Source organism: Oncorhynchus nerka, linkage group LG15, assembly GCF_034236695.1.
Source record: "Oncorhynchus nerka isolate Pitt River linkage group LG15, Oner_Uvic_2.0, whole genome shotgun sequence".
NCBI lineage: Eukaryota > Metazoa > Chordata > Actinopteri > Salmoniformes > Salmonidae > Oncorhynchus > Oncorhynchus nerka.
In genome coordinates, this window is record NC_088410.1 from 74,154,220 (window position 1) to 74,181,046 (window position 26,827).

Genomic DNA, 26,827 nt, shown 5'->3' on the forward strand with positions numbered 1-26,827 from the left:
GGGCTACACAGTTGCTGTTAAAATTCATACAATTTTGGACACAAATGGCTTATAATCCTAGTGTGTATTATTCCCTGCCTCCACAGTGCCACCCTCTGACTATTATATATATATCACTTCAACCCAGCAGAAGTGGAAAGGTAAGGCACATTCAATAAAATATATTGTTATAAAGTAAATAGTTTAATCAGACCATATTGCCATTACTCTCTTCCCTGTGATACATATATTTATTTGCTAAACTGACAGGGACAGTCTGATTCAACAACAATGGGCCTACATCAACCTCAATAAATTGCTGGCATCATGTGATAGTTAACTCACTTTGTAGTGGCAGAGAAGTGAAGAAATGTCAAAAAAATCCAGACACACTCAGATATTTATTAACTTACTCTCTGCAGTGCAGCCTATACGGTGTGTCACGTTCCAAAGTGCTTGCTTCTGCATACCAGCATTTATCTGGATGAAACATACCAAACACACATCTCACGATTGTTAGTGAGATGATGCCACCCTGGACATCGTCTTTAATAATTAGTTGACTGGTGAGCAGCACTGTCATGATGATGCCTTTGGTGAGGTCTAGGAATTGACTCACTTACACCCAGTTCTGTTCTACCCACCCTGAAAAGCACAAAGACTCAATGATTAGTCAAACTCTGATACTTCTCTACATACTCTGCTAAACAGCAGCAATATATGCACCTAATAGTGTTGGTGTGGGACTTAAGACCAAGATCCGTGAAAATATGATTACCTTAAGGTTGGCATGGACTCATTGCAGATGGCTTGACTATTGACCTTTTTTTTCTTACTTCTTCAAAGCCTATTTCCACATAGTACATTTTAAACCACATATGGCCAGAATGATCACATTTGTGATTGTTTTAATGATAGCTACATATCAATAATTTTTTTACAGAATATACAACTAGTCAAGATACAAAAACTTTGATAACTAAGAAAACAAGCAGCATTTTAAATATTGCCAGAGCATTACTGATGAACTTTGGTATAAAGAGAAGAAAAAAACAAGATAGTCAGCAATACAAAGTAAAGATAAAGATGGGTTGGTAAATTTTTTTTTTTTTTAAAGTTTGCTTTAAACACAAATACATGTCATGTGGACATAGTTGAGCTCCCATTAGAAAAAAAAGTCAGTATACAAATCCATATATACACACACTGAACAAAAATAACCACATGTAAAGTGTTATGTTTCATGGGCTGAAATAGAAGATCCCAGAAATTTCCCAAATGCACAAAAAGCATATTTCTCTCATTCTGTGCACAAATTTGTTTACATCCCAGTTAGTGAGCATTTATTATTTGCCAAGATAATCCATCCACTTGACAGGTGTGGCAGGTCAAGAAGCTGATTAAATAGCATGATTACACAGGTGCACCTTGTGCTGGGGACAATAAAAGGCCACTAAAATGTTCAGTTGTGTCACAACACAATGCCACATATCTCAATTTGAGGGAGCGTGCAATTGGCATGTTGACTACAGGAATGTCCAACAGAGCAGTTGCCAGATAATTTCTAAAGCATAAGATGCCTCCAATGTCACTTTAGAGAATTTAGCAGTACTTTCAACCGGCCACACAACCGCAGACCATGTGTAACCATGCCAGCCCAGGACCTCCACATCTGGCTGATTGGCTGGGCCTGGCTCCAGTGGGTGGGCTTATGCTCTCACAGGCCCACCCATAGCTGCACCCCTGCCCAGTCATGTGAAATTCTTCAATTAGGGCCTAGTTAACTTATTTAAATTGACTGATTTCCTTCTATGAACTGTTACCTAGGAAAATCATTGAAATTGTTGCATGTTGCTTTTATATTTTTGTTCAATATAAAATCCAACATTCAGTAGAGCAAACCCACTATGGACTCAGATTAGAGAACTGTTTCTACCGGATACATGGAGTGCGCAAAAAAATACAAAATAAAATAAGAAGTGATTAAGCTATCGGCAACAATTACTACCTTGAATTGAAATGCTTTAATTATCCAGCAGAAAATGTAATCTGTGTATTAGCTCTATTCATGCCAATATTGAATCCAGTGGCATGGGGTTGGAATGATTTATTTTGGTATACAAGGGATGACCTGGTTTATAGAACTTCAAAACCATGGACTTTTGAAAAGCCACAACAAAAATCAATTGTGTACAAGAATCATGTGCAAATTTGTTAAGTCACATATCACAGAGACAAATAACAGTTTGAGACCAACTGCAACATTGACAAAAGGAGTCCTTTTTGATCAAACTCAAAATATGAAAATGTACCAGATGCATTATCAAGCAAAGTCACACGGAATGTCTTATCAAAAAGTTACGATTTTAGCATGAATGCATTGTGTAACTAAGAAACAATCTTACATGGAAATGTATAACTGTCAATATGGTAGAGGCAGGAATAAAAGCATAGTAGTTAACATACACGTAAAAGGGAAAGTGTACACGAAAGAGAAGAAATGCAATCATGTTTGGCTGAATCGGAAGTGCAATAATTGTGAGATTTAAAAAATGTGAAAAAGAATGACTAAAGGACAGATTCAACCAAACCTGTCAGGGCAATCTTCATGTAGTATCTTTGTTTGTATAGCCTTCACACATCTACATCTTATTCTGAAGTATCTATGTTCCATTGCCAAAATGATTATTTTATGTGAGCAAAGGAAACAGGTGTGATTTAAATGAAAGACAACCCTTAAACATCTTGGTTTTAGCTAGATTAAATTTGTACCAACATTTTGGGCCAAATCCTGACTTGAGATCTACATGCTTTCCACAATGTTGAGGACATCTACCATCTCAAGTTAGGAATCACCCTGGAGTGACTACAAAAATTCTGACATACACACAAAAAACAAATCTAACTTACTACAGGTTAGGACAAAAATAATTCCAACTAACTTCTTAGAGTTTGAGGGAAGTAGTTGTGAATAGACATAAACGTTTAAATCCATACAATACATTCTTCACAGTACCAAGGTTAAATCTGGCCAGTATTGATGCAATTGGGGGTAAAGGCATATATTATCCATTAGGAATCTAAAATGGCATACACACTGCATAATAAAACATGAGGTAAGTGCCTGTAAAATAAGCTTTTGAGAGGAAATGATCAGTGCATATAAGTGATTAGAAACCATAGGGTTACCCGATGGAGGGTTACTGAGAATGCCTGTTGAAAACCATCTGAAAGATGGCCATTAAAGAGGCCACCTGAACCATGATTATCAAAATAATGTGCAATACCCAATATTTTCTTTGCTTCGATAGTGTGTTTTCATACAAAAAAAACATGAGTAACTATCGGTACGACTGCCTCTTTGACCCAAGGCAAAACAATCTTAGCTTAAGAGACATAGATAATAGGTGAAAATTATCTCACACACATCTAGTGTCATTGTCTCTGGGTTTGCATAATAGTAGACGATTACAATCAATACGGATGGCTAGAGGGGGGGATTCATTCAGTGATCCTATAGGTATGTACCACTCACTGCTGAACAAGAAACAACTGGGGTCTCTTTGACCCCTCTAGTCCTGGACGAGAGGAAGCTATGTCCTGGACTTGTAACTTAAATCACTAAGGCTGCTCGAACAAGACTGTACCAAAAATGTGGCATCTGCGAGCAGAAAGCACAATAACTGGGGCATCCATCAACACTGCTGCCATTCCACCTTCCAGACAGTTCGTCATGAGAGCACATTCAAATGTGTGACATCTTAAAACTCAAAAAGGCAGCATCCAACATGGCTCTTTGACACAAACATTCATAGCTTCCTCTAGAATGAGGGGGGGGGGTGGAATCAGGGGGCGTCATTCACCTGTTCAGTTCTCAAGCCCTAGATATGGTCCTTTTTCAAAATCATAGTAGCAAAGTCTCTGCGTGACTGAAATAATCTAAATATACAAGAAAGCATTTTTGGCAGAGTGGTTTGGCAGAGCTTTATGTGGGGGCTTGGATGTGCTCCTGAGACGTAGTCCTATAAGAGGCACTTCTGTGGTACTGTGTGCTCTGAGGAAAAGAGAGCTCCACCTCCACACTCCTCCCCTCCCTCAGCAACTGAAGATGCATAGGGAGTTGTGTGCACAGTCACTGGGTGCTGTGACAGACCTGGTCGTGGCACTGTAGACAAGTCCTCCCCTTTGCCTCAAAACGACCTGGGGGGGGGAACATCTGCAGAGACTAAACAGACATCAAATAAATAAAAAATAATTGTATTTGTCTCATGTGCCAAATACAACAGGCCTTACAGTGAAATGCTTACATTACTCAACAGAAAGGATATGCATCCATAAAGAGGAGCTCATAGACTTGAACATGTCGGTGTCTGAAAGTCTACGAGCTCACGGTTTAGAATTCATGGGTCAGTTCTTTGTCAGTTCACAGTATGTCTGAGGTCACTGTTAGATATCAGGTTTGTGAGATCACTTTCCAAACATATCTCTGTGAGCTCACTGTTGACATGCATGCCACTAAGGTCTTTCAGACAGTCTGTAGCTGATCTCTCACCGGTGCTATAGTGTTGTTCCGGGGGCCAGAGGGCTTTGCTCAGCCTCTTGGTGAGGAAGACTGAGGAGTTGTGGCTGGTGAGGAAGACTGAGGAGTCCTGGTTGTTGATGAGGCTCTCCAGGGCTGTGTCCTCATGCTGGCCTCTCTGCTCCCCATAGGGCTCCTTGGGAAGGTGGGCCATGATGCCAGAGAGACCCTTGTCCAGGGGGTCATCCTCGGCCAGGTAGGCGTAGTACTCCCGGGTCCGAGAGTACATGTTAGCGTTGTCGTAGCAGTCCGAGCAGATGACCAGCGGCCCTGCACCACCTGTTGAGGACAATCTATTTCATCAAACTCTTGCTCTATAACAAACCCAACTATCTGATGGAGACATAGACCTTTCAGCAAAGCCTTTCAACAAACTGATGAAAAAGCCATTTAAGAGGATACATACAAGAGATGAATAAGTTGTTTGTTGGTTCTCATAACTAAACCGACCTGTCGACACCACAGCCAGTCCCTCACGGGGCTGCCCAGGATGGAAGATGCTTTGTCCCATGAACAGAGAGCCCACGCGGCAGTGCAGCATCCCGTTGGCCTCGGTGTCCACCTCGCTGCCTGTGTCACTGTAGCACACACCTGGACAACACACAAACAGGATGGTGACTCACTCCACCTTCTTTTCACTGGTCAGGTGCAATGGTTGACCCGCCATTTAAAATTCAGAATAAGTTCAAGTTAGTTGGGAACAGATCTATGAACTGATATATAAATACAATAATTGACATCAATCCATTCGTTTCAATATAAGTTATACATAAAATACTTGCTAAAAAGAAGAATGCTCAATATATGAGTCATTGAACAGTCAGCCTTGTGCAGACTTTGCCATGAGGAAACAGAGTCAATACAATCTTTTCTGTCCATCGGTGGTTCACTTTTGGAGTCAGGTCCAGGAATGGTTGTAATGTCATAATGTCAGAGTTCAGATGGACCTGCAAACTGTATTGTTAGGGGATCTGAAAAACCACGATCAGTCAATGGGAAATATCGTTATACTCTTGGGTAAAGTACTGATTTTTAGGGCAATATTGGTAGAAAGAGGAAATTAGGAATACATGCATATTTAACTACATGAAGTAATGTCCGTTAGTTTACTCCAATCAGGGTAGGGATGGTAGGGTTGGGCGAAGAAAAAAAAAAGTATATATATTTTTTTTATCACCACAAAAATAAAAAGGGGGATTAGAAATGATGCAAACAATTAAATTGATAACCCAAAATCCATCTGCAATATTAAGCTGATCTACCCCCTAAAAAAAATATCAGAATAACAATTGGACTGAGTACAAAAACAGATAATTACATTGTAATGTCCACAGATGAAAGGGCCACAGATGAAGGAGATGGATGGTGAATCTGGGAAGTAAGTATAGTTAAAGTTACCATCAGTTCCCTTGTGGACGTAGCCTGTTCCCTTGTGGACGTAGCCTGTTCCCTTGTGGACGTAGCCTGTTCCCTTGTGGACGTAGCCTGTTCCCTTGTGGACGTAGCCTGTTCCCTTGTGGACGTAGCCTGTTCCCTTGTGGACGTAGCCTGTTCCCTTGTGGACGTAGCCTGTTCACTTGTGGACGTAGCCTGTTCACTTGTGGACGTAGCCTGTTCCCCCCTGTTCCCCTGTAGCCTGTTCCCTGAGTTGGTGATGCTGTAGTCCTCGCTCTTCCTTCGCATGTGGTAGATGACGATGGCCCAGACCAGCGAGGTGCCCACCACGATCACCACGATGCCCACCGTGTTCCAGCTATCCTGGTCGTAGCCGCCCGCAGTGTCGCAGTTGGGAGACACGCTGAGGTAGATGTGGCCGCGCTCCGTGCCCAGTGTATTGGACATGATGCACGTGTACTTCCCTGTGTCCGACGACCCCGCGTCCACGATGATGAGGAGCTGGTTGGTGTCGGCAAAGAAGTGTCGCTCGGTGAGGACCAGGGGCGCGTCATCCTTGGTCCAGTTGAGGCGGGGTGCTGGGCTTCCGCCTGCGATGCACTGCAGTCTACTCACGAGCTACCGTCCTGTCCTCCAGAGAAGCATGAAGGACGGAGTTTCTGGGAGGAGAGAGATTTACATTTAACATACAGTAGTTCACATTCAACAATCATTTATCAAATTATAAACAGATGTGATTCATAAAGAAACACTAAGGTCAGTAAACTATGCCGGGCAGGTAAGAATGAAGCTCACCTAGCACAGTGAGTGTAGCGTTGGCAGACATGCTCCCTGCAGCGTTCTGGGCTGTGCAGCTGTACACTCCCATATCCTCTGTCTTTACATTGGCAATGAAGAAGATGTCATCGTCTGGCATGACGTGCATCCTTCTCTCCCGGGCAGCAGGGAAGTCTGTGCCCCCGTCTTTCTGCCAGGCGATCTGGGATGATGGGTGACCCTTGGCAGCACACTCCAGCCTGGCCATGGTGCCCGTGCGGATGGTCAGGTCCATCGGAGTCTTCAGAAAGGACGGCAGCTCTGAAGGGAGATGGGAAATGAAAATAAAGAAGTTAAGAAATGGTTGAAGACAGCTTTCAATAGATGTCTATCAAAACAACCATGCAAGCTCGAACTTCAACAGTTAAATGCCAAGGAACAAGTCAGATATTAGTCAGTAAAAACTCTTCAGGAGAGAAAACCAAAAGTCTTTTCACCATTGACTGTGAGCTTGGCCCTGTTAGAGTAGTTAGAGCCAAAGTGGTTTGAGACAACACACTGGTAGCATCCCTCGTCTGTGAAGTTGAGGAGATACAGCACGGTGGTGTAGAACAGCTTTCCCTCCTGGTAGCGGGCGCAATTCTGCACCTCTGCATCGTACAGCACCTCCCCGTCCTTCCTCCAGGCCGTAGCCATGGGGGAGTCACTGCTGCTGGATGCCAGGCAGCTCAGAGTCACATTGGTCCCACGCAGGGCGGTGGCGGTCTCAGGGTGGTCAGTGATCCGGGGCTTTGGGATGTCATCTGTGGGAAATAGTGGACAGAGGGGGCCATGATATTAAATAAATAAGTTATGGGATAATTGTTCCAGTACGTGAGATCTGGTCCAGACTAGATAAAGCAGGGTAGGTAGCTAGGTGACTGACCACAGACCAGCTCCTCCAGGCTGACAGACAGGACGTTACGGCCCAGCAGGCTGGCAGGGTGAGCACACATAGCGGAGACAGACTGCAGGAAGCGGTTGTCAGTCAACAATGAGCTCAGCCACTGCAGTTGGCAGTCACACAGCAGGCTGCTAGTGTTCAGAAAACTGAGGACAGGACACAGTCATAATATCGCATTATTCTATCATTCTTGAATTTGTGAATGTATTCTATACAGAAAATATTGTAAAATCTGCCACAAGGACTCCCAAGACACCACCTCAGAAATTAGTACTTCTTACTCACAACACTTTTAAGTTCATGTGAGACAACGAATCAAGGTGGATGGACATGATCCCATTCTTGCTCAGGTCCCTGTTGGTGAAAATAAATATGAATGAAGTGCTGCGTTTGCACCATGACACTATCAAAGTAGCATCTTATGATACAAGCACAATAAAACAGATGCACTGGGGTAATCAGAAACATCTATCTCGGTCTTGAAGTGTTAGCTGCTGAATCGTCTTAATGGAGACCAACCATCCCTCAGAGTGGCTTGGCTATGGAGGTACTTACAAGTGCTCTAGTTCCTCCAGACTCTCAAAGGCTTCCTTTGTGATAGATTTAATATTGTTCTGCTGTAGAATCATGGGGAATAAACAGATTAAATATGCCAACAAATATTCTGCCAATATCAGTATCCATAGCAACAAAAGTAATATATTATGCAGAACACCCTTACAATGTGTTCAGCTTCTTCATTCCAACAAACACACCAATGGAATCCTCAATGGCCCAAGAGATCTCATTATTCCATGTCTCTGAAACGCAAACAGAAATGTAAGAAAAATATATATTTTCCCCAGAATAAGAAGCACAAAGATCACCCTGATCTGCATTGCTTGGTGACAACAATACAAGACAGATAGAAGTTATTTTCTGCTCCGGGTGTCCAAACCAATTTGATTAATTTGGCAAATGTGAAGTGGCATATTTTCCAGAGTGTCATAGCTCAGTGCTATCAGGGATACACGCTGCACCGGCAGAATAGAACAGCACACTCCGTTATGGGACTTTAATGCAGGGAAACTTAAATCAGTTCTACCAAATCTCTATCAACATGTTAAATATGTAACCAGAGGGGGGGGAAAAATCTAGATCACCTGTACTCCACACACAGAGACACGTACAAAGCTCTCCCTCACCCTGCATTTGGTAAATCCAACCACAAATCTATCCTCCTGATTCCTGCTTACAAGCAAAAATTAAAGCAGGAAGCACCAGTGACTCAGTCTATAAAAAAAATGTCAGATGAAGCAGACTAAACACCTCCCTCTGCAACTGGATCCTGGACTTCCTGACAGGCCACCCCCAGGTGGTGAAGGTAGGTAGCAACACATCTGCCATACTGATCCTCAACACTGGAGCTCACCAGGGGTGCGTGCTCAGTCCCCTCCTGTACTCCCTTATTCACCCACTGCTGCATTGCCAGGCACGACACCAACACATTCATTACGTTTGCTGACGACACAACAGTGGTAGGCATGATCATCGACGAGACAGCCTATAGGGAGGAGGCCAGGGACCTGGCCGGGTGGTGCCAGAATAACAACCTATCCCTCAACGTAACCAAGACTAAGGAGATGATTGTGGCCTACAGAAAAAGGAGCACAGAGGACGTCCCCATTCTCATCGACGGGGCTGTAGTGGAGCAGGTTGAGAGCTTCAAATTCCTTGGTATCAACATTAACAACAAACTAGATCGGTCCAAACACACCAAGACAGTCGTGAAGAGGGCACGACAAAGCCTATTCCCCTCAGGAAACTAAAAAGATTTGGCATGGGTCCTGAGATCCTGAAAAGGTTCTACAGCTGCAACATCGAGAGCATCCTGACCAGTTGCATCACTGCCTGGTACGGCAATTGCTTGGCTTCCGACCGCAAGGCACTTCAGAGGGTAGTGCGTACGGCCCAGTACATCACTGGGGCTAAGCTGCCTGCCATCCAGGACCTCTACACCAGGCAGTGTCAGAGGAATGCCCTAAAAATTGTCAGACCCCAGCCACCCCAGTCATAGACTGTTCTCTCTACTACTGCATGGCAAGCGGTACCGGAGTGCCAAGTCTAGGACAAAAAGGCTTCAACAGTTTTTACCCCAAAGCCATAAGACTCCTGAACAGGTAACCAAATGGTTACCCGGACTATTTGCATTGTGTGCCCCCCCAAGCCCTCTTTTAAGCTGCTGCTACTCTCTGTTTATCTTATATGCATAGTCACTTTAACTATACATTCATGTACATACTACCTAAATTGGCCCGACCAACCAGTGCTCCCGCACATTGGCTTACCGGGCTATCTGCATTGTGTCCCACCACCCGCCAACCCCTCTTTTTATGCTTCTGCTACTCTCTGTTCATCATATATGCACAGTCACTTTAACGATACCTACATGTACATACTACCTCAATAAGCCTGACTAACCTGTGTCTGTATATAGCCTTGCTACTCTTTTTTCAAATGTCTTTTTACTGTTGTTTTATTTCTTTACTTACACACACACACACACATTGGTTAGAGCCTGTAAGTAAGCATTTCACTGTAAGGTCTACACCTGTTGTATTCGGCGTACTTGACAAATAAACTTTGATTTGCTTCTGCAGTTCTGATGAGGGGATTAATTGGCTGTGTTTAGCATTGAACGGTTCATGGGTCCTTCTAAACCCACAGAGGGCTTGTGTTCACAGGACGGGTCATGGGCGCTTTTGTTTCTCTTTGCTCATGCCTGGGTGGATCTTAAAGGGCCTTCTCTCTAATTCCCCCTGCTACGGACAGCCCAGGGATGTGTGCTGACCCAGAGCCCTGACCTCTCTCTTTATGCAGCTCAATGCCTTCTTGGAACTCAGCATGTCAATGAATGTGTTAGTGCCCCCTCCTCCACTTCCCAGAGGGATTTTGGATGAAAAGGTAGTATTTTGTTAATTGAGCCTTTCTGGTATTCTTCATGCCTCAGAGGTCTTAAAAGCAAAATTATGTGAATGAGGGTTTCTATACTACATGTTCTCGTCGTCATGTCTTTACATAAATGTTCTACTTACTATACTGCAGTTTAGTGGTCTACCATACAACAATGTAATAGAGTACCAGTACACTAGGGTACTACTAATTCAATAAAACGAAGACACGACCAATCTGATATATTAAAAAACAAAAAAGGTTTTAATAGAGTGGTGTGAGGTCCTTACAGTGAGCGCAGATTGGCCAGACTGCTGAAAACTCCCTCTCCCAGGTGGCTGATGGTATTCTCTCCTAGGTTCAGGTTCTCCAGAAGGCCCAGTCCAATGAACGCGGTCTCCTCCAACCGGGTGAGGTGGTTGAAGGACAGATCGCTAAGGAGGACATCCCCAAGAGACAAGCTTGGACAATGGTCTTCGGCAATCATACTGTACTAAAACATATTGGCCCCTTAAGAATGAGCTGAAATCCATGTGTTAACATAAACACCCTCCCCAAGTCCCAAATAGATACTGGTCTTTCAGCTTCATAAAGGGGTAACAATAAACCCTAACGCACTCCCGTCTCCAACAGTGGGAGAAAAGTGGGGTTTGGGTTAGAAAGAACTCACAGCTCCTCCAGCTTTTGGCAGAACTCCCAGGCGTCTGGTCGGATGATGCCGATGGTGTTCTGGTTGACCCGCAGAACATGCAGCATGTGTAGGCCATACAGCCAGCCTTTGTTGACCTCCGTCAAATTGTTGTGCTCCAGCTCTCTTAGAAAACATACAATTATTTTGTGCCCAATAGAAATTAATGGTAAATAATGTAGTGTAATTTGAGACACACTTACATTAATGTGGATACTACCATGATTACGGATAGTCCTGAATGAAATTGGGAATAATGTGTGAGAAAGTTACAGATCACAAATATCATACCCCCAAGACATGCTAACCGCTCACCTTTACAATAACAGGCGAAGTTAGTATTTTTTAGGGGGGGGGGGGGGTGCATCTAACTTTCTCACTCATTATTTACAATTCATTCAGGACTATCCGTAATCATTGTAGCATCCACATTAATTTGGAAATGTTTAGAAACAGAATATATTCTTATTAACAAAATGTAACACATTATTTACCATTAATTTCTACTGGACACAAAATAATCTGAAACACAACCAAAACAAACAGCAAACGCATCCAACAAGTTTGTAGTGTCACAAGATTTATGTAATCATTACGTTCTAGGAATATGGGACCAAATACGAACCTTCAAACACTTGTGGTCCCTTAAATGGGAGGACTATGTATAAAAAGTGCTGTAATTTCTAAACTGTTCACCGGATATGGATGAAAATACCCTAAAAGTAAACCTGACAGTCTGCACTTTAACCTCAGTCATTGTATCAAAGTGCTGGAGTCAAAACAAATGTGTCAGTGTCAGAATACTTTGAGCTCACGAGGGTTGGACGATGTCTGGAATGCTCATCATCCCATCCAAACATTTTTGATATACGATTGTATCGTCAATTTTTATTTTATGGGGTGCATCGTTGTGTTGCCTAGCAACGCAGTAACCAATCTGTAATGCAACCTGTGCCAAGCATAAACCTCTGCTCATTAGACTACATTGTGGAAATCATCATACCAATAGTGTATTTTCTTGTGTGCAAATAATTAAATAAATATAAACCAATCAATATGGTGATATGTGGTACCGATCACTTTGAATGGTGATTTGGAACCAAACGTAGGCCTACAGTTTGATACGAGATCCCTTTCATTGGTGATTTCGGACTATTTCAACTGAGATAGAGTACACTTTTTCACCATAGCAGACATTGCTGGAAAGTCTTCTTGGGAGAGCTAAGCAAACAGTCACTCAGTGAGCAACAGCAGGCTAGCACAGGAGGAGATGATGACACACTGGCATGGTGGAGGGGGAAAAAGGGTTGACTTCCACTCTTGGACAACGTCGCCCTAAAATACCTCTGCATCTGTGCAAAAAAGCGTTCCGTCTTAACGTGTTTTCAGTGGGCCTATAGCATGTAATATTGTTACTCCACAATCTATTAAAGCCAGAAAAAGGGAACAGGCTTGTGTTCCTTGCCAGAAACATTTAGAAAGGTTAATATATAATGAAAAGAAAAAGTCTGGAAGGTTCTTCATTGCACTTTTTATTTGTTTAATTTCCAAAGCCTGTATCCACAGACACCTCTTATTTTAAATAAATGTAGCCTAGGTTAGAATATCTGTTGCATACCTTACACTTTTTTGCACTTATTTTGTTTACTTCATTTATTGTAATTTGTAGCCCATCCAAATGTGGGTTATTCTTTTTATAAGCGGCATTTGTTTATTGTTCCTGCTTATCGAAAGCACTGCTGTGGGAGCTTATGTAATGAGCGCCATAGGTGATCAGCTCACTGGTCACCATAGCAACACCCACCGGTAGCACCCGCTCCAGCAGGTATATTTCACTGGTCATCCCCAAAGCCAACACTTCCTTTGGCCGCCTTTCCTTCCAGTTCTCTGCTGCCAATGACTGGAACAAATTGCAAAAAATCACTGAAGCCTTATATCTCCCTCTCTAACTTTAAGCATCAGCTGTCAGAGCAGCTTACCGATCACTGTACGCAGCCAATCTGTAAATAGCACACCCAACTACCTCATCCCCATATTGTTACTTATCCTCTTGCACCCCAGTATCTCTACTTGCACATCATCATCTGCACAGTTATCACTCCAGTATTAATGCTAAATTGTAATTATTTTACCTCCATGGCCAATTTATTGCCTTACGTCCTTACATTTGCACACACTTTACATAGATTTTTCTATTGTGTTATTGGCTGTACGTTTGTTTATGTGTAACTCTGTGTTGATGTTTTTGTCGCACTGCTTTACTTAATCTTGGACTTGTCGCAACTGGCCTACCTGGTTAAATAAAGGTGAAATTAAAAAAATGCCCATTGCGCAATTCAATGATATGAATAAACACCTCAGTGCTTGAGGCGTCACAAGACACCCTGGTTCAATTCCAGGCTGTATCACAACCGGCTGTGTTTGGGAGTCCCATAGGGTGGCTTTTTTTTTATTATTCCAAAATAATATAAATATCTGTTTAGAAGTTTAACTTGTACAAGTTACATTTACTTCACATTTTATTGAATTACATGTTTTATTTTGTGTAGGCCTATATTATTGGCTGTTTGGTTTGCAAGGATTTTCTGGCAGCACACAATTTATTTTTCCTACAGCTTTGGTCAGGTGGAGGCCAGAAACGTATAAAGTTTGTTTAAACTTCCCATTCGATTATTCTAACTTGCAATTGTTGATTCTCTCCCTCATTATTACCATATTATGTTTATATTTAGGCTCATCACAAACATTTCTGAGATAGAACTCTTTTACTGGGCTCCTAGATTCATTTGAAAGTAGATCATGAAATATATGCTTAGACCAACAAGTAATATTCAAATAAAATAGGGATTGGGAGGAAAAAAGGGAAATTAAGCTCATACAACAAGCCAGACAAAGGCGTGTCTGCGGTAAAAGGCCCATGATCATCCGACATTGGCAAGGTGAGCGAGATAAATGTTCTGACATTTTGCACACTCTCCACCCCATCTACAATATACATACATTGTAGGCCTACTCTTGCATTATGTTAAATAGTAGGCTAAGTCTACCTACATATTTATTGAAAAAGGCTATGACAAATAGGAATAGGTAGGTCATTTGGCTGCGAGCTGCACTGTTGTGCTCTGCCCGACTACGGTGGTACCAGTCATGTTCAAATATGTAAAAAAAAAAAGTTATAATATATATATATATATAAACTATCGTCCGTCACATCATGTTGTCGTCGACAATGTCTGTCAAACATAGTCGATTTCCGATTGTATCGTAATATCACCCAACCCTTAGAGCTCACTATCTCATCGGTGTCGTTTCTAATTTGAGCAAATGAAGCATAGTGGGCAGAACAAGCAAGGAGGTGGGCATAACCAAGTACAATCTAGCGAGAAAGTATTGGCATTTGTAACACTCCTAAACAATGCAAATGTTTTTTACTTTGGCAAAGGGTCAAGTCTACTAAACATAGTGCACTCTGTTCGTAACATTGGAGTTTTGGGAAAGAAAACTGAATTGGGAGCAAACGTTTCAAAATGAGATAATTTGCAGAATGTCGGCCAAGTATTATCTAGCTCCATATTCATATTCACTGGACTTCCTCTTATCACCATATTTGATGAACAGATGCTTCAGATTTATACATCCTTTGAGACATCTGGCTCCTCCTATCTGTGCAAATACTGTACTGATCTTTCTTATAAAAGACGAAAAGGCAGAAGAACTCACAGCTCCTCCATGTTGTTGAGCCCAAAGAAAGCACCGTCCATCAGCTTTGTGATGCCATTCCGCTGCATCTTCAGTGATTTCAGTAAGTCCATCCCCTTGAAGGTCAGGCTGTCCACCACCTTGATCTTGTTACGCTTTAATTCCCTAGGAAAAAAATCAGAATCAGGCAGTTTAGAATAAGTTGTTTCAACTACTATAAAACAGTACTACATACGGAATCTGTGAAATCTAAAAATGCACAATCACGAGTGCAAATTGTTTAAAGAAAATACATTTAACTAAAGATAGTCCCTCATACAAAAGTATCGAACACATTCAAAAGCTTAACATATGTAGACTAAATCATGTAAGAAACCTACCATCTAGCGAGGGTCTGGTAATTAGGTTTGCACACTGCTCATCATTGCTATGGAAATTCCTTTAATTTTTTGAGTAGTGTAACACTAAAATAACACATCCTAGATCTGAATGAATGAAATATTCGTATTAAATAGTTTTTTCTTTACATAGTTGAATGTGCTGACAACAAGATCACACAAAAAATATCAAATGGAAGGTCTGGATTTGGAGTCACACTCAAAATTAAAGTGTAAAACCACACTACAGGCTGATACAACTGATGTAATGTCCTTAAAACAAGTCAAAATGAGGCTCAGTAGTGTGTGTGGCCTCCACGTGCCTGTATGACCTCCCTACAATGCCTGGGCATGCTCCTGATGAGGTGGCGGATGGTCTCCTGAGGGATCTCCTCCCAGAGCTGGACTAAAGCATCCGCCAACTCCTGGGCAGTCTGTGGTGCAACGTGGCGTTGGTGGATGGAGCGAGACATGATGCCCCAGATGTGCTCAATTGGATTCAGGTCTGGGGAACGGGCGGGCCAGTCCATAGCATCAATGCCTTCCTCTTGCTGACACACTTCAGCCACATGAGGTCTAGCATAGTCTTGCATTAGGAGGAACCCAGGGCCAACCGCACCAGCATATGGTCTCACAAGGGGTCTGAGGGTCTCATCTCGGTACCTAATGGCAGTCAGGCTAGCGGCCCCCCAAAGAAATGCCACCCCACACCATGACTGACCCACCGCCAAACCAGTCATGCTGGAGGATGTTGCAGGCAGCAGAACGTTCTCCACGGCGTCTCCAGACTCTGTCACATGTGCTAAGTGTGAACCTGCTTTCATCTGTGAAGAGCACAGGGCGCCAGTGGCGAATTTACCAATCTTGGTGTTCTCTGGCAAATGCCAAACGTCCTGCACGGTGTTGGGATGTAAGCACAACCCCCACACGTGGACGTCGGGCCCTCATACCACCCTCATGGAGTCTGTTTCTGACCGTTTAAGCAGACACATGCACATTTGTGGCCTGCTGGAGGTCATTTTGCAGGGCTCTGGCAGTGCTCCTCTTGCTCCTCCTTGCACAAAGGCGGAGGTAGCGGCCCTGCTGCTGGGTTGTTGCCCTCCTACGGCCTCCTCCACGTCTCCTGATGTACTGGCCTGTCTCCTGGTAGCGCCTCCATGCTCTGGACACTACGCTGACAGACACAGCAAACCTTCTTGCCACAGCTCGCATTGATGTGCCATCCTGGACGAGCTGCACTACTTGAGCCACTTGTGTGGGTTGTAGACTCCGTCTCAGGCTACCACTAGAGTGAAAGCACCGCCAGCATTCAAAAGTGACCAAAACATCAGCCAGGAAGCATAGGAACTGAGAAGTGGTCTGTGGTCACTACCTGCAGAACCACTCCTTTTATTGGCGGTGTCTTGCTAATTGCCTATAATTTCCAACTGTTGTCTATTCCATTTGCACAACAACATGTGAAATGTATTGTCAATCAGTGTTGCTTCCTAAGTGAACAGTTTGATTTCACAGAAGTGTGATTGACTTGGAGTTACATTGTGATGTTTAAGTGTTCCCTTTATTTTTTTGAGCAGTGTGGTTTGACTGAAGCAGAACATTGACTTACAGGAACTGCAGCTGGGGAAGCCTGAACACTTTGTATGGTAGCAGTGTTATTCTGTTCCTGTTTAGCTTCAGAACCAGCAAGGAGCTGGATATGTTGTCAAAGCATCCACGTTCAAGGACACTGATCTTGTTATTGCTTAAATTCCTGGGAGATAGAGATGCAGAAACATTCAATCAGGAAGGGCGCTCAGTTTACTTTTACATTACACCTGCATATATACATTCCAAACATTTTAAGGTCTTTATTTTGGATGAAAAAGTCACATTAATAAGACAATAACAAGTAAAGTAGAACACACCCTTTTGGTTGTAGCTGAAACAACCATCTCCTCCCTCCTTAGAAGTTGTCTACTAATAGTTGTGAGTCCTGCCTGTGGCATTGTTTTCCAAGTATTTCAGCTGCATGGTTGGGAAGGCTCCAGCCTTGATCTCTGAGATGGAGTTAGATGACAGGTCAAGTGCCTCCAAGGAGATGTATGGATGCAGCTGATGCATCCACAGCTCTGAGATCCGGTTGTGGACCCTGTGCACAATGAGCAGTAATGTACATAATAATCAACATTGATCTACATAAATACACCATCAATGTGTATTTATGCCCAAACCATGGCATAAAGAATGCAGGGTAAGACAGAAGTCCCCCGGCCGGTGATTCCTTTCTTCCAAAACTTCGCTATTGCATAGTGATGGGAAGTTCAGCTCTTTTTACTGACTTATCAACTCATTCAGTCAAAATAACAAACCTTTCAACTAATTTCATTCATTTGAGTCAGTCATGCCCATAGCCTCTCGTTCACCATAGGGGACTTATTGCAGCTGTCATTCCTGACAGACGCGTAAAACATGTGCTTTAAACAACGTACATTTGTTGATAGGGGCGGCAGCGTAGCCTAGTGGTTAGAGCGTTGGACTAGTTTGTCTGGCCTGCGGTTGTGAGGCCGGTTGGACGTAGTGCCAGATTCTCTAAAACAATGTTGGAGGTGGCTTATGGTAAAGTATTTAACATTCAATTATCTGGCAACAGCTCTAGTGGAGATTCCTGCAGTTAGCATGCCAATTGCACACTCCCTCAAAATTTGAGACATCTGTGGCATTGTGTTGTTTGACAAAACTGCACATTTTGTCCCCTGCACAAGCTGTACCTGTGTAATGATCATGCTGTCTAATCATCTTATTGATATGCCACACCTGTCAGGTGGGTGGATTATCTTGGCAAAGGAGAAATGCTCACCAACAGGGATGTAAACAAATGTGTGCACCAAATATTGGAGAAATAAGCTTTTGTGCGTATGAAATATAAGACTCCAGAAATGTTTCAGTTCATGAAAAATGGGACCAACAATTTACATGTTTCGTTTATATTTTTGTTCAGTATATCTTCCTTCGAGCATATGGCAGACAGTTGGTGGTCAAAACAAGTCTCTGGAGCCGCTGAGACGGAGAAGCGTGTATTAATCCTGCTGTAGGACTCATTGTGGCCAGCACTTGCAGGTCAAACAAACTACTTCAATGAAGTAGTTGCTCAAAAAAAACAAATCATGACTCAGTAAAAAGAGTAGTTTCTGAACTGCACATTACTACTATGGCAAGCATACTACGACAGGACACCTAGGAATCACATCACACAACTTACAGATTAGGAGAAAATTGTTTTGACTTACAATGAGAGTGTTGTGATGTTTGGGGTAACTTCTCCAAGGTATGGAACAGTTGTCAGATCATTATGATTCATAGTGCTGAAAAAGATTCCATTAGTTATTACAGAGAATTCCATGGACACCTTTCAGTGGACCTTGCAGCTGCTTTGGCATCTTTCCAAGAAAAACTCAAATGATCTTCGTAGGCTAGGTTGTAGCAACCTCATGATGAGTGTAGTGACATTGAGTGTCATGAAGTAGCCTAATTCTATTGATGTTACATTGAGCTGGGGAAATGGAATATGAATGACAGGCACTTACCGCCACTGATCTGGATGAATCATTCAATACCGCCTATGCACACACTTGCCTGCATCTAGTTGATCTAGGGTGTAATTATTAGTCCAAACAGTTATAGTTTCTATTGGACAAATTCAGGTATGTTTATCCCTGTTTCATTCTGTTTGCTTCCGTTTAAGAAACATTTTAAGAGAATCTGCGTAATTAATACCTGAATACCCTGATCACACAAACACAGTTCACTTCCATAGCAGCCACATACAAACAGCATGATCACTTTGCTAGTTGTATAATTCATTCGACATCTACGTGCTCTCCTCCTCTCACCATTTCCTTTCGCTTGTGGACTTCAGTGCACAACACAGCTGTCTGTGACCAGGCGAAAAAACCTTTCCAAGCCAAAACGTTATACCCTAACGGCTAAACACAGTCTACATCATCATATTAGCTAACGTCATAACCAACATAACTACTAGAACTAATGTGTTAGTAAACCCGCTACAATCATGCAGTACAGTTTACAGCAGCAAGCAGTTTATACCTGCGGGCCCAGTGCCAATACATTTATAAAACCAAAAGTTTACTTTGACTTGGAAGAGTTCCGGTGCTGGATAGCTTTGGCCAGCTAGCTAACATAGCACCCCTCTCTGTTTGGGTAGGCTAAACGAGCTAGCTGCTTTTGCTAACTAAGTAAGTGAAAGTGAATTAAATACAAAATATAGCTAGTGCTCTCTCCCTCTTGCTTCTTCATTTTTTAAAATAAATAAATTTGTTCCAAACTGTTCAACTTTTGTCTCTCTGAGTCAACTTACTCACCACATTTTATGCAGGGCAGTGCTAGCTAACTTTAGCTTATGCTTTCAGTACTAGACTCAAAATCTGATCATTTGAAAGGACAACATGTCAGTTCATGCTACAAGAGCTCTGATAGGTTCAAGCCGGACGTCATCATAGTTACTGTATAAGCCTTTGGGTGAGAGTATGAACCATGAGTCTCACGTTTTGTATTGAAGTCAATGTACGCAGAGGACGGAAACTAGCGGTCCTCCGCATACACCATGGTGCTATCCCAGAGATTGCGGTTGAGGCTACTGTAGCGAGTCATTGCAAAACAGTGTGTTTTAAATCAATTATTTGGTGACATTCATATATTTTGTATCGTTTTCTGTTTCACAGTTTTAATTTTTCTGAAATTCACTTAGGATGGTCCTCCCCCTACTCCTCTGAGGAGCCTCCACTGATCCACATATATATCTAGCTAAAGAACTTGACATATAACGTTAGACCTCGCTAGCAAACTAACAAGGAGGAGCCACTGCAGCTTGTAAACAAAGGTGCTAGCTTGTTACCGATAAGCTAGCTAATATTGGGCTACTTACAGACGAGTTATCCCAGGGGGGGGCGCTGACAACCTTTTCCTATTGCAATCCAGGATTTGGATTTCGTCTGACCCGCTTGGACAAGAGCATGGAGCAGGGCAGGAATCCAGTGCCCAGCAGGCACTCAAACTCAACAACAAGAGAGCCGGGGGGTTGGGCCAGCCTTCCGCCATTTTAAAAGTCTAACTATCAATACGTGGCTAGTTAGCTTCTGACAATTATAAAATGTTTAACCGACAACACCAACCGATTCATATAACTTCATATTAATAAAATAAACCCCCTCTTTCACATGAGTCGCATAACATTGCGAAAAAAATTCTTCCAACTTGCCCATGGCAGCCCAGAACGGATTTTTCCTCCTTTCCCTTAGAATTTCCTTCCGCTTCCAATCTCATCACAAAGCCCAAGATAAGTGGCTAGCAGCTAGCGTTCTTAAAGTAAACCTGCATGTCGATGTTTCCACGGACCAAGTTCATTTGACTTCATATCAAACAGATGTGGATCGTACAAAGTGTTCCGACTAAACATATGAATGATCTAGCTACCAAAGTATGATTATTCCGAAATATGTTTCGAAGGAACAACAATAGCGATACAATATAGTGAATCCTGCCTCTTTAGAGCATGTTTACAGCTGTCCTATTGGTCAGAATGCATGCTTCTTAATTATTTTATCTTAACTGATTCGATTTTCAATAATAAATAGCTAGGTACTGGTTGAGAGAACGTCAAAAGCTCTCCTTTTATAATTTTTTTAAAAAAGAGCTCATGTCATGCATACATTTATTTTTGATGTTTTACAAAAGTAGAAGTTGTAGACCAGTCTGGGCTGGGCTATATTATTATCCCGATAATAAATCAAACTCAATCGGCCTGGCCCCGGCCCCATTCAGTTGTAAAACGTTCTCGAACGTTGCAGATAGCAAACCATGAATAGAGCATTAGTGATTCCTTATTTGCAATGTGGTTTTAGAGCATTTAGTATTATTCTGTATGTACATTCGATACACCAAATTTAGTGTATGTTACCTTTTCGTATGGTATGTATTTCACATTTTAGTCATTTGGCAGATGCTTTTATCCAGAGGAAGTGTATACATGTGTCAATTTCTTATATTTTAGGATTTGCAATTCGTACAATATGTTACGAATTGCAATACGGACAATATGTTAAGAATTTGTTGTGGCTAACGTTAGCTAGCTCTAGGGGTTAGGGTTAGCTAACATGCTAAGTAGTTGCAAAGTTGCTAATTAGCATGAGGTTTGAACATGCTACCTTTGGGTTACTAGACAGGTATTATAGACCCTACCTACATACCTTTCATGTTTGCCTTAATAAGTAACCTATCTTATGTAACCATACCAAACTAATTTGAGAGTCCTGGATTTACGTTTGCTATGTTATGTTTAGTCTATGAAACCAGTCTGTTATTCTACATGTCAAAGAGGGATGTTTGTGTATAGGACATCACGCTGCTTTGCTTAGCAAGTTACACTTCCTCCCGATTCGTCCCATACCTGGCATGAACTCGGGACATCTTAAACTTGGACAAACAGCTTCCTGTTTGAAGCTTGCTCTGCCCCCTTCTATGTCAAGTGATGTGATTTTTATCATGTGGTTTCTCTGCGAAAGCTTAGAAACAATAGTTTAAATTGTCTTTTGTCAGACTAAGAAATAAACATGCAAGGATTAAACTGTCCCAATTTATATGATGTCCCACTCTTTTCGAATTCAGTGTTTTGGTTTCCTTACCCTGTAAGCAGTCTATGGACTAGGTATGACCGCAATCCATGCTTTGGTTTTGTTTACCTAGCCATTGTTTCAAATGCTACCATTTTATCACTCGTGGCACAAATCCAATGCAAGCCAATGGTACCTATATTAGCAGTTCCACGCTTCATGTCCAAATCAGCTATGATGAATGAGAAAGTTTCAGACGCACAAATATTATACCCCCAAGACATGCTAACCTCTCACCATTACAATAACAGGGGAAGCTAGCATTTATGGGGGGTATGATATTTATGCCTCTGTGACTTTCTCACTCATCATTATTCACGATTCTTTCAGTATTGGCTGTAATCATAGTTGCATCCACATTCATGTAGAAATGAATGTAGAAGTGATCATAGTGATTCCAGAATATAATTAAAACAGGTTAATATGCCCCACCAACATTAGACAAACTGTAATATCTTATGTTTCATGGAGTAGTGGCTGAATGACGACATGGATAACATACATACAGCTGGCGGGGTTTTCAGTCCATCGGCAAGATAGAACAGCTGCCTCCAGTGAGACAAGGGGTGGCGGTCTGTGTCTATTTGTAAATAACAGCTGGTGCACGAAATCTAATATTAAGGACATTTTGAGGTTTTGCTCGCTTAAGGTAGAGTATCTCATGATATGCTGAAGACCACACTATTTACGAAGAGAGTTTTCATCAATATTTTTTATAGCTGTCTATTTACCACCACAAACTGATGCTAGCACTAAGACCGCACTCAACGAGATGTATTGGGCCATAAACAAACAGGATAATGCTAATTCAGAGGTGGTGCTCCTAGTGGCCGGGGACATTAATGCAGGGAAATTTAAATCAGTTTTACCTCATTTCTAACAGCATATTAAAAGGTGCAACCAGAGGGAAAAAAACTCTAGACCACCTTTACTCTACACACAGACACGTACAAAGCTCTGCCTCGCTCTCCATTTGGCAAATCTGACCATAACTTTATCCTCCTGATTCCTGCTTAAGCAGGGAGTACCAGTGACTCGCTCAATGAGGAAGTGGTCAGAGGACACAGATGCTAAGCTACAGGACTGTTTTGCTAGCACAGACTAGAATATGTTCCGGGATTCTTCTGATGGAGTTGAGGAATACACCACATCAGTCACTGGCTACATCAATAAGTGCATCGATGACATCGTTCCCACAGTGACCGTACGTACCCCAACCAGAAGTCATGGATTACAGGCAACATCCGCACTGAGCTAAAGGGTAGAGCTGCCGCTTTCAAGGAGCGGGACTCTAACCCGCTGTGCCCTCTAAAAAACATCAAACAGGCAAAGCGTCAATACAGGACTACGGTTGAATCGTACTACACCAGCTCTGAATCTTATCGGATGTGGCTGGGCTTGCAAACTATTAGGGACTACAAAGGGAAGCACAGCCACAATCTGCCCAGTGACACACGCCTACCAGACAAGCTAAATAACTTCTATGCTCGCTTTGAGGCAAGCAACACTGAATCATGCATGAGAGCATCAGCTGTTCCGGATGACTGTGTGATCACGCTGTCCGTAGCTGATGTGAGTAAGACCTTTAAACAGGTCAACATTCACAAGGCAGATGGGCCAGATGGATTACCAGGAGGTGTGTACTCCGAGCATGCGAGCAGGCATCACTGCCTGGTATGGCAACTTCTCGGCCTCCGACCGTAAGGTACTACAGAGAGTAGTGTGTACGGCCTAGTAGATCACTGGGGCCAAGCTTCCTGCCATCCAAATCAATGATGAGAGTATAGTCAGATTAACTGATACCTGATTTGGGAGGACGGGCTCGTGGTAATGGCTGAAGCGTACTCAGTGGAATGATATCAAATACATCAAACACATGGTTTGAACAGTTTGAACATGCATGTAACATTGGTGTGGGTTAACCTCTACTGGATCGGTGTCCCTTCAACGGGAGAGTTGTTTCTGAATATGCTATAACGTTTTAAACAACAACCAATTTTCAGGTACATATACATGTCTTATATGGGCAGTTTTTACCCCCCTCAATCAATACACAAAATCCCATCATGACAAAGCAAAAACTGTTTCAACATTTTTGCTAATTTATTAAACATAAAAAATTTAAATATAAAATGTACATAAGTATTCAGACCCTTTACTCAGTACTTTGTTGAAGAACCTTTGGCAGTGATTACAGCCTCTAGTCTTCTTGGGCATGACGCAACAAGCTTGGCACACCTGTATTTGGGGAGTTTCTCCCATTCTTCTCTGCAGATCCTCTCAAGCTCTGTGAGGTTGGATGGGGAGCATTGCTGCACAGCTATTTTCAGGTCTCTCAAGAGATGTTAGATCGAGTTCAAGTCCAGTCTCTGGCTAGGCCTCAAGGACATTCAGAGACTTGTCCCAAAGCCACTCCTGCTTTGTCTTGGCTGTGTGCTTAGGGTTGTTGTCCTGTTGGAAGGTGAAGCTTCGCCCCAGTCGGAGGTCCTGAGCACTCTGGAGCAGGTTTTCATCAAGGATCTCTGTAATTTGCTCCATTCATATTTGTCTTCATTGTGACTAGTCTCTGAGTCCCTGCCGCTGAAAAACATTCCCACAGCATGGTGCTGCCACCACCATGCTTCACTGTAGGGATGGTGACAGGTTTCCTCCAGACGTGATGCTTGGCATTCAGGCAAAATAGTTAAATCTTGGTTTCATCAGACCAGAGAATTTTGTTTCTCATGGTCTGAGTCTTTAGGTGCCTTTTGGCAAACTCCAAGCTTGCTTTCATGTGCCTTTTACTGAGGAGTGGCTTCCGTCTGGCCACTCAACCAAAGGCCTAATTGGTGGAGTGCTGCAGAGATGGTTGTCCTTCTGGAAGGTTCTCCCATCTCCACAGAGGGACTCTGGAGCTCTGTCAGTGACCATCGGGTTCTTGGTCACCTCCCTGACCAATGCCCTTCTCCCATGATTGCGCACTTTGGCTGGGAAGCCAGCTCTAGGATGAGTCTTGGTGGTTCCAAACTTCTTCCATTTAAGAATGGTGGAGGTCACTGTGTTCTTGGGGACCTTCCATGCTGCAGACATTTTTTGTTACCATTTTCCAGATCTGTGCCTGGACACAATCCTGACTTGGCGTTCTTGAGGACAATTCCTTTGACCTCATGGCTTGTTTTGTGCTCTGACATGCACTGTCAACTGTGTGACTTTATATAGACAGGTATGTGCCTCTCCAATGTCCAATCAATTGAATTCACCACAGGTGGACTACAGTCAAATTGTAGAAACAGCTTAAGGATGATGAATGGAAACAGGATGCACCTAAGCTCAATTTTGAGTCTCATAGCAATTGGTCTCAATACTTATGCAAATAAGATATTTCTGTTTTTAGTTTTTTATAAATTTGCAAACATTTCTAAAAACCTGTTTTCGCTGTGTCATATCTCATTCCATCATTCTGCTCCTCTACAATGTACTGTATCACCATAGATGTTTCACAGGAACAAGTTTCTATGACCAGGCACCCTAATCTCCTTCAGCACCTTAATAAGAGAAAAGCAACTGTCATACCAGTACCGTATCAACAGACATTTCATCTCGACATTGAGAAACTTTGAGGGCTCTGTATGTTGTTGGCACGGTGTTGAAAGTGAACCTAAACATGTGAGTGTATCTATGCTAGTCAACTGGACCAATAGATGTCTTCAGGTGGTAGTAGGCTGTTGTTATAGACTACACCATAGCCAACACGGTAGCGTGAAAATACTATATTTTTACAAAGAAAAATACATTTTTATGGCAATACATTGTTTCACCTGTTATGTACTGCTAGATAAACTATTTGGGGATTATCTCTCAGTAGCCTACCCAGCTAGTACATTTGGTTTCTTGTAAATTGTGAGAACATACGTTTTTGTTCATAAGATTCCTGACGGTTAAAACTGAATGTTTTTTAAGTTCAAAGAATGGAAATGAACATTTTGCATGTTCTAAGAACATACATTTTTAAGTTGAAGGGAGGTTCTGAGAAAGTTTTTCTATGGTTCCCTAAAAGTTTTCCTGTGCGGTTTTATTAACATTCTGAGAACGGAAATTATAGGTTATTTGAAGGTAAATAAATAAAGTTACGAGAACATGTTTCAATAAGGCTGCTAACTTAATTTGTGTTAACTGTTTTGAACTACAAGCACAGATGGAAATCCATATCTCAAGGTGGAGCTAGCATGCTATGTTTTTTTAATTATTCAAAGAAAGCTGTTAATTTTTGTCTATTCAAAGAAAACAAGTACTCATTAATACCAGCTGTAGCTAATTAGTGGGCGTGGCCAAAACACCTGAACACACTTAATTAACAAGAGAGGGAAAAAATAGTTTTGTTGATGCTGAGAACTGATTGTGTAATGTTTTCTGGGTTTTTTTGTTCTGAGAACATGACTTTAAATATAACCATAAGGAAACCTGTAGAAAACAATATGCTGAAGTACTGAAATTCCCACAGAACGTTGTTTCTTAACATTATCGGCCAAATTTGACAACATTACTTTAAAAAGAACCATGAGATAACCGGTAGGACATGTTATGGGAAGGTTGACCATGACCATAGGACAACCACGCCTCGCCATGCTCTAAGAATTATATGGTTCTCATGATGTTATAGGCTAGCTGGGTAATTTGTCCCCGGTTTGGAGGCACACAATACTGAATAACCCTATTGCTTTATTTCACTTGTTAAGGCGGATACAATGTTGCACCTCTGTCATGTCGTGTTGCGGACAGAGGGGCTGGCTGAATACATACAGTTACAGTAACTGCGCGAGACCATTTGTAACCAAT

General features: G+C 42.3%; 1 pseudogene; it reads right to left on the minus strand.

The window, feature by feature from the left end:
* Nucleotides 1–2,071: 2,071 nt before the first annotated feature.
* On the minus strand, nt 2,072–20,884 carry LOC115143291 (leucine-rich repeats and immunoglobulin-like domains protein 2; annotated as a pseudogene).
* Between the last annotated feature and the right edge of the window lie 5,943 nt (nt 20,885–26,827).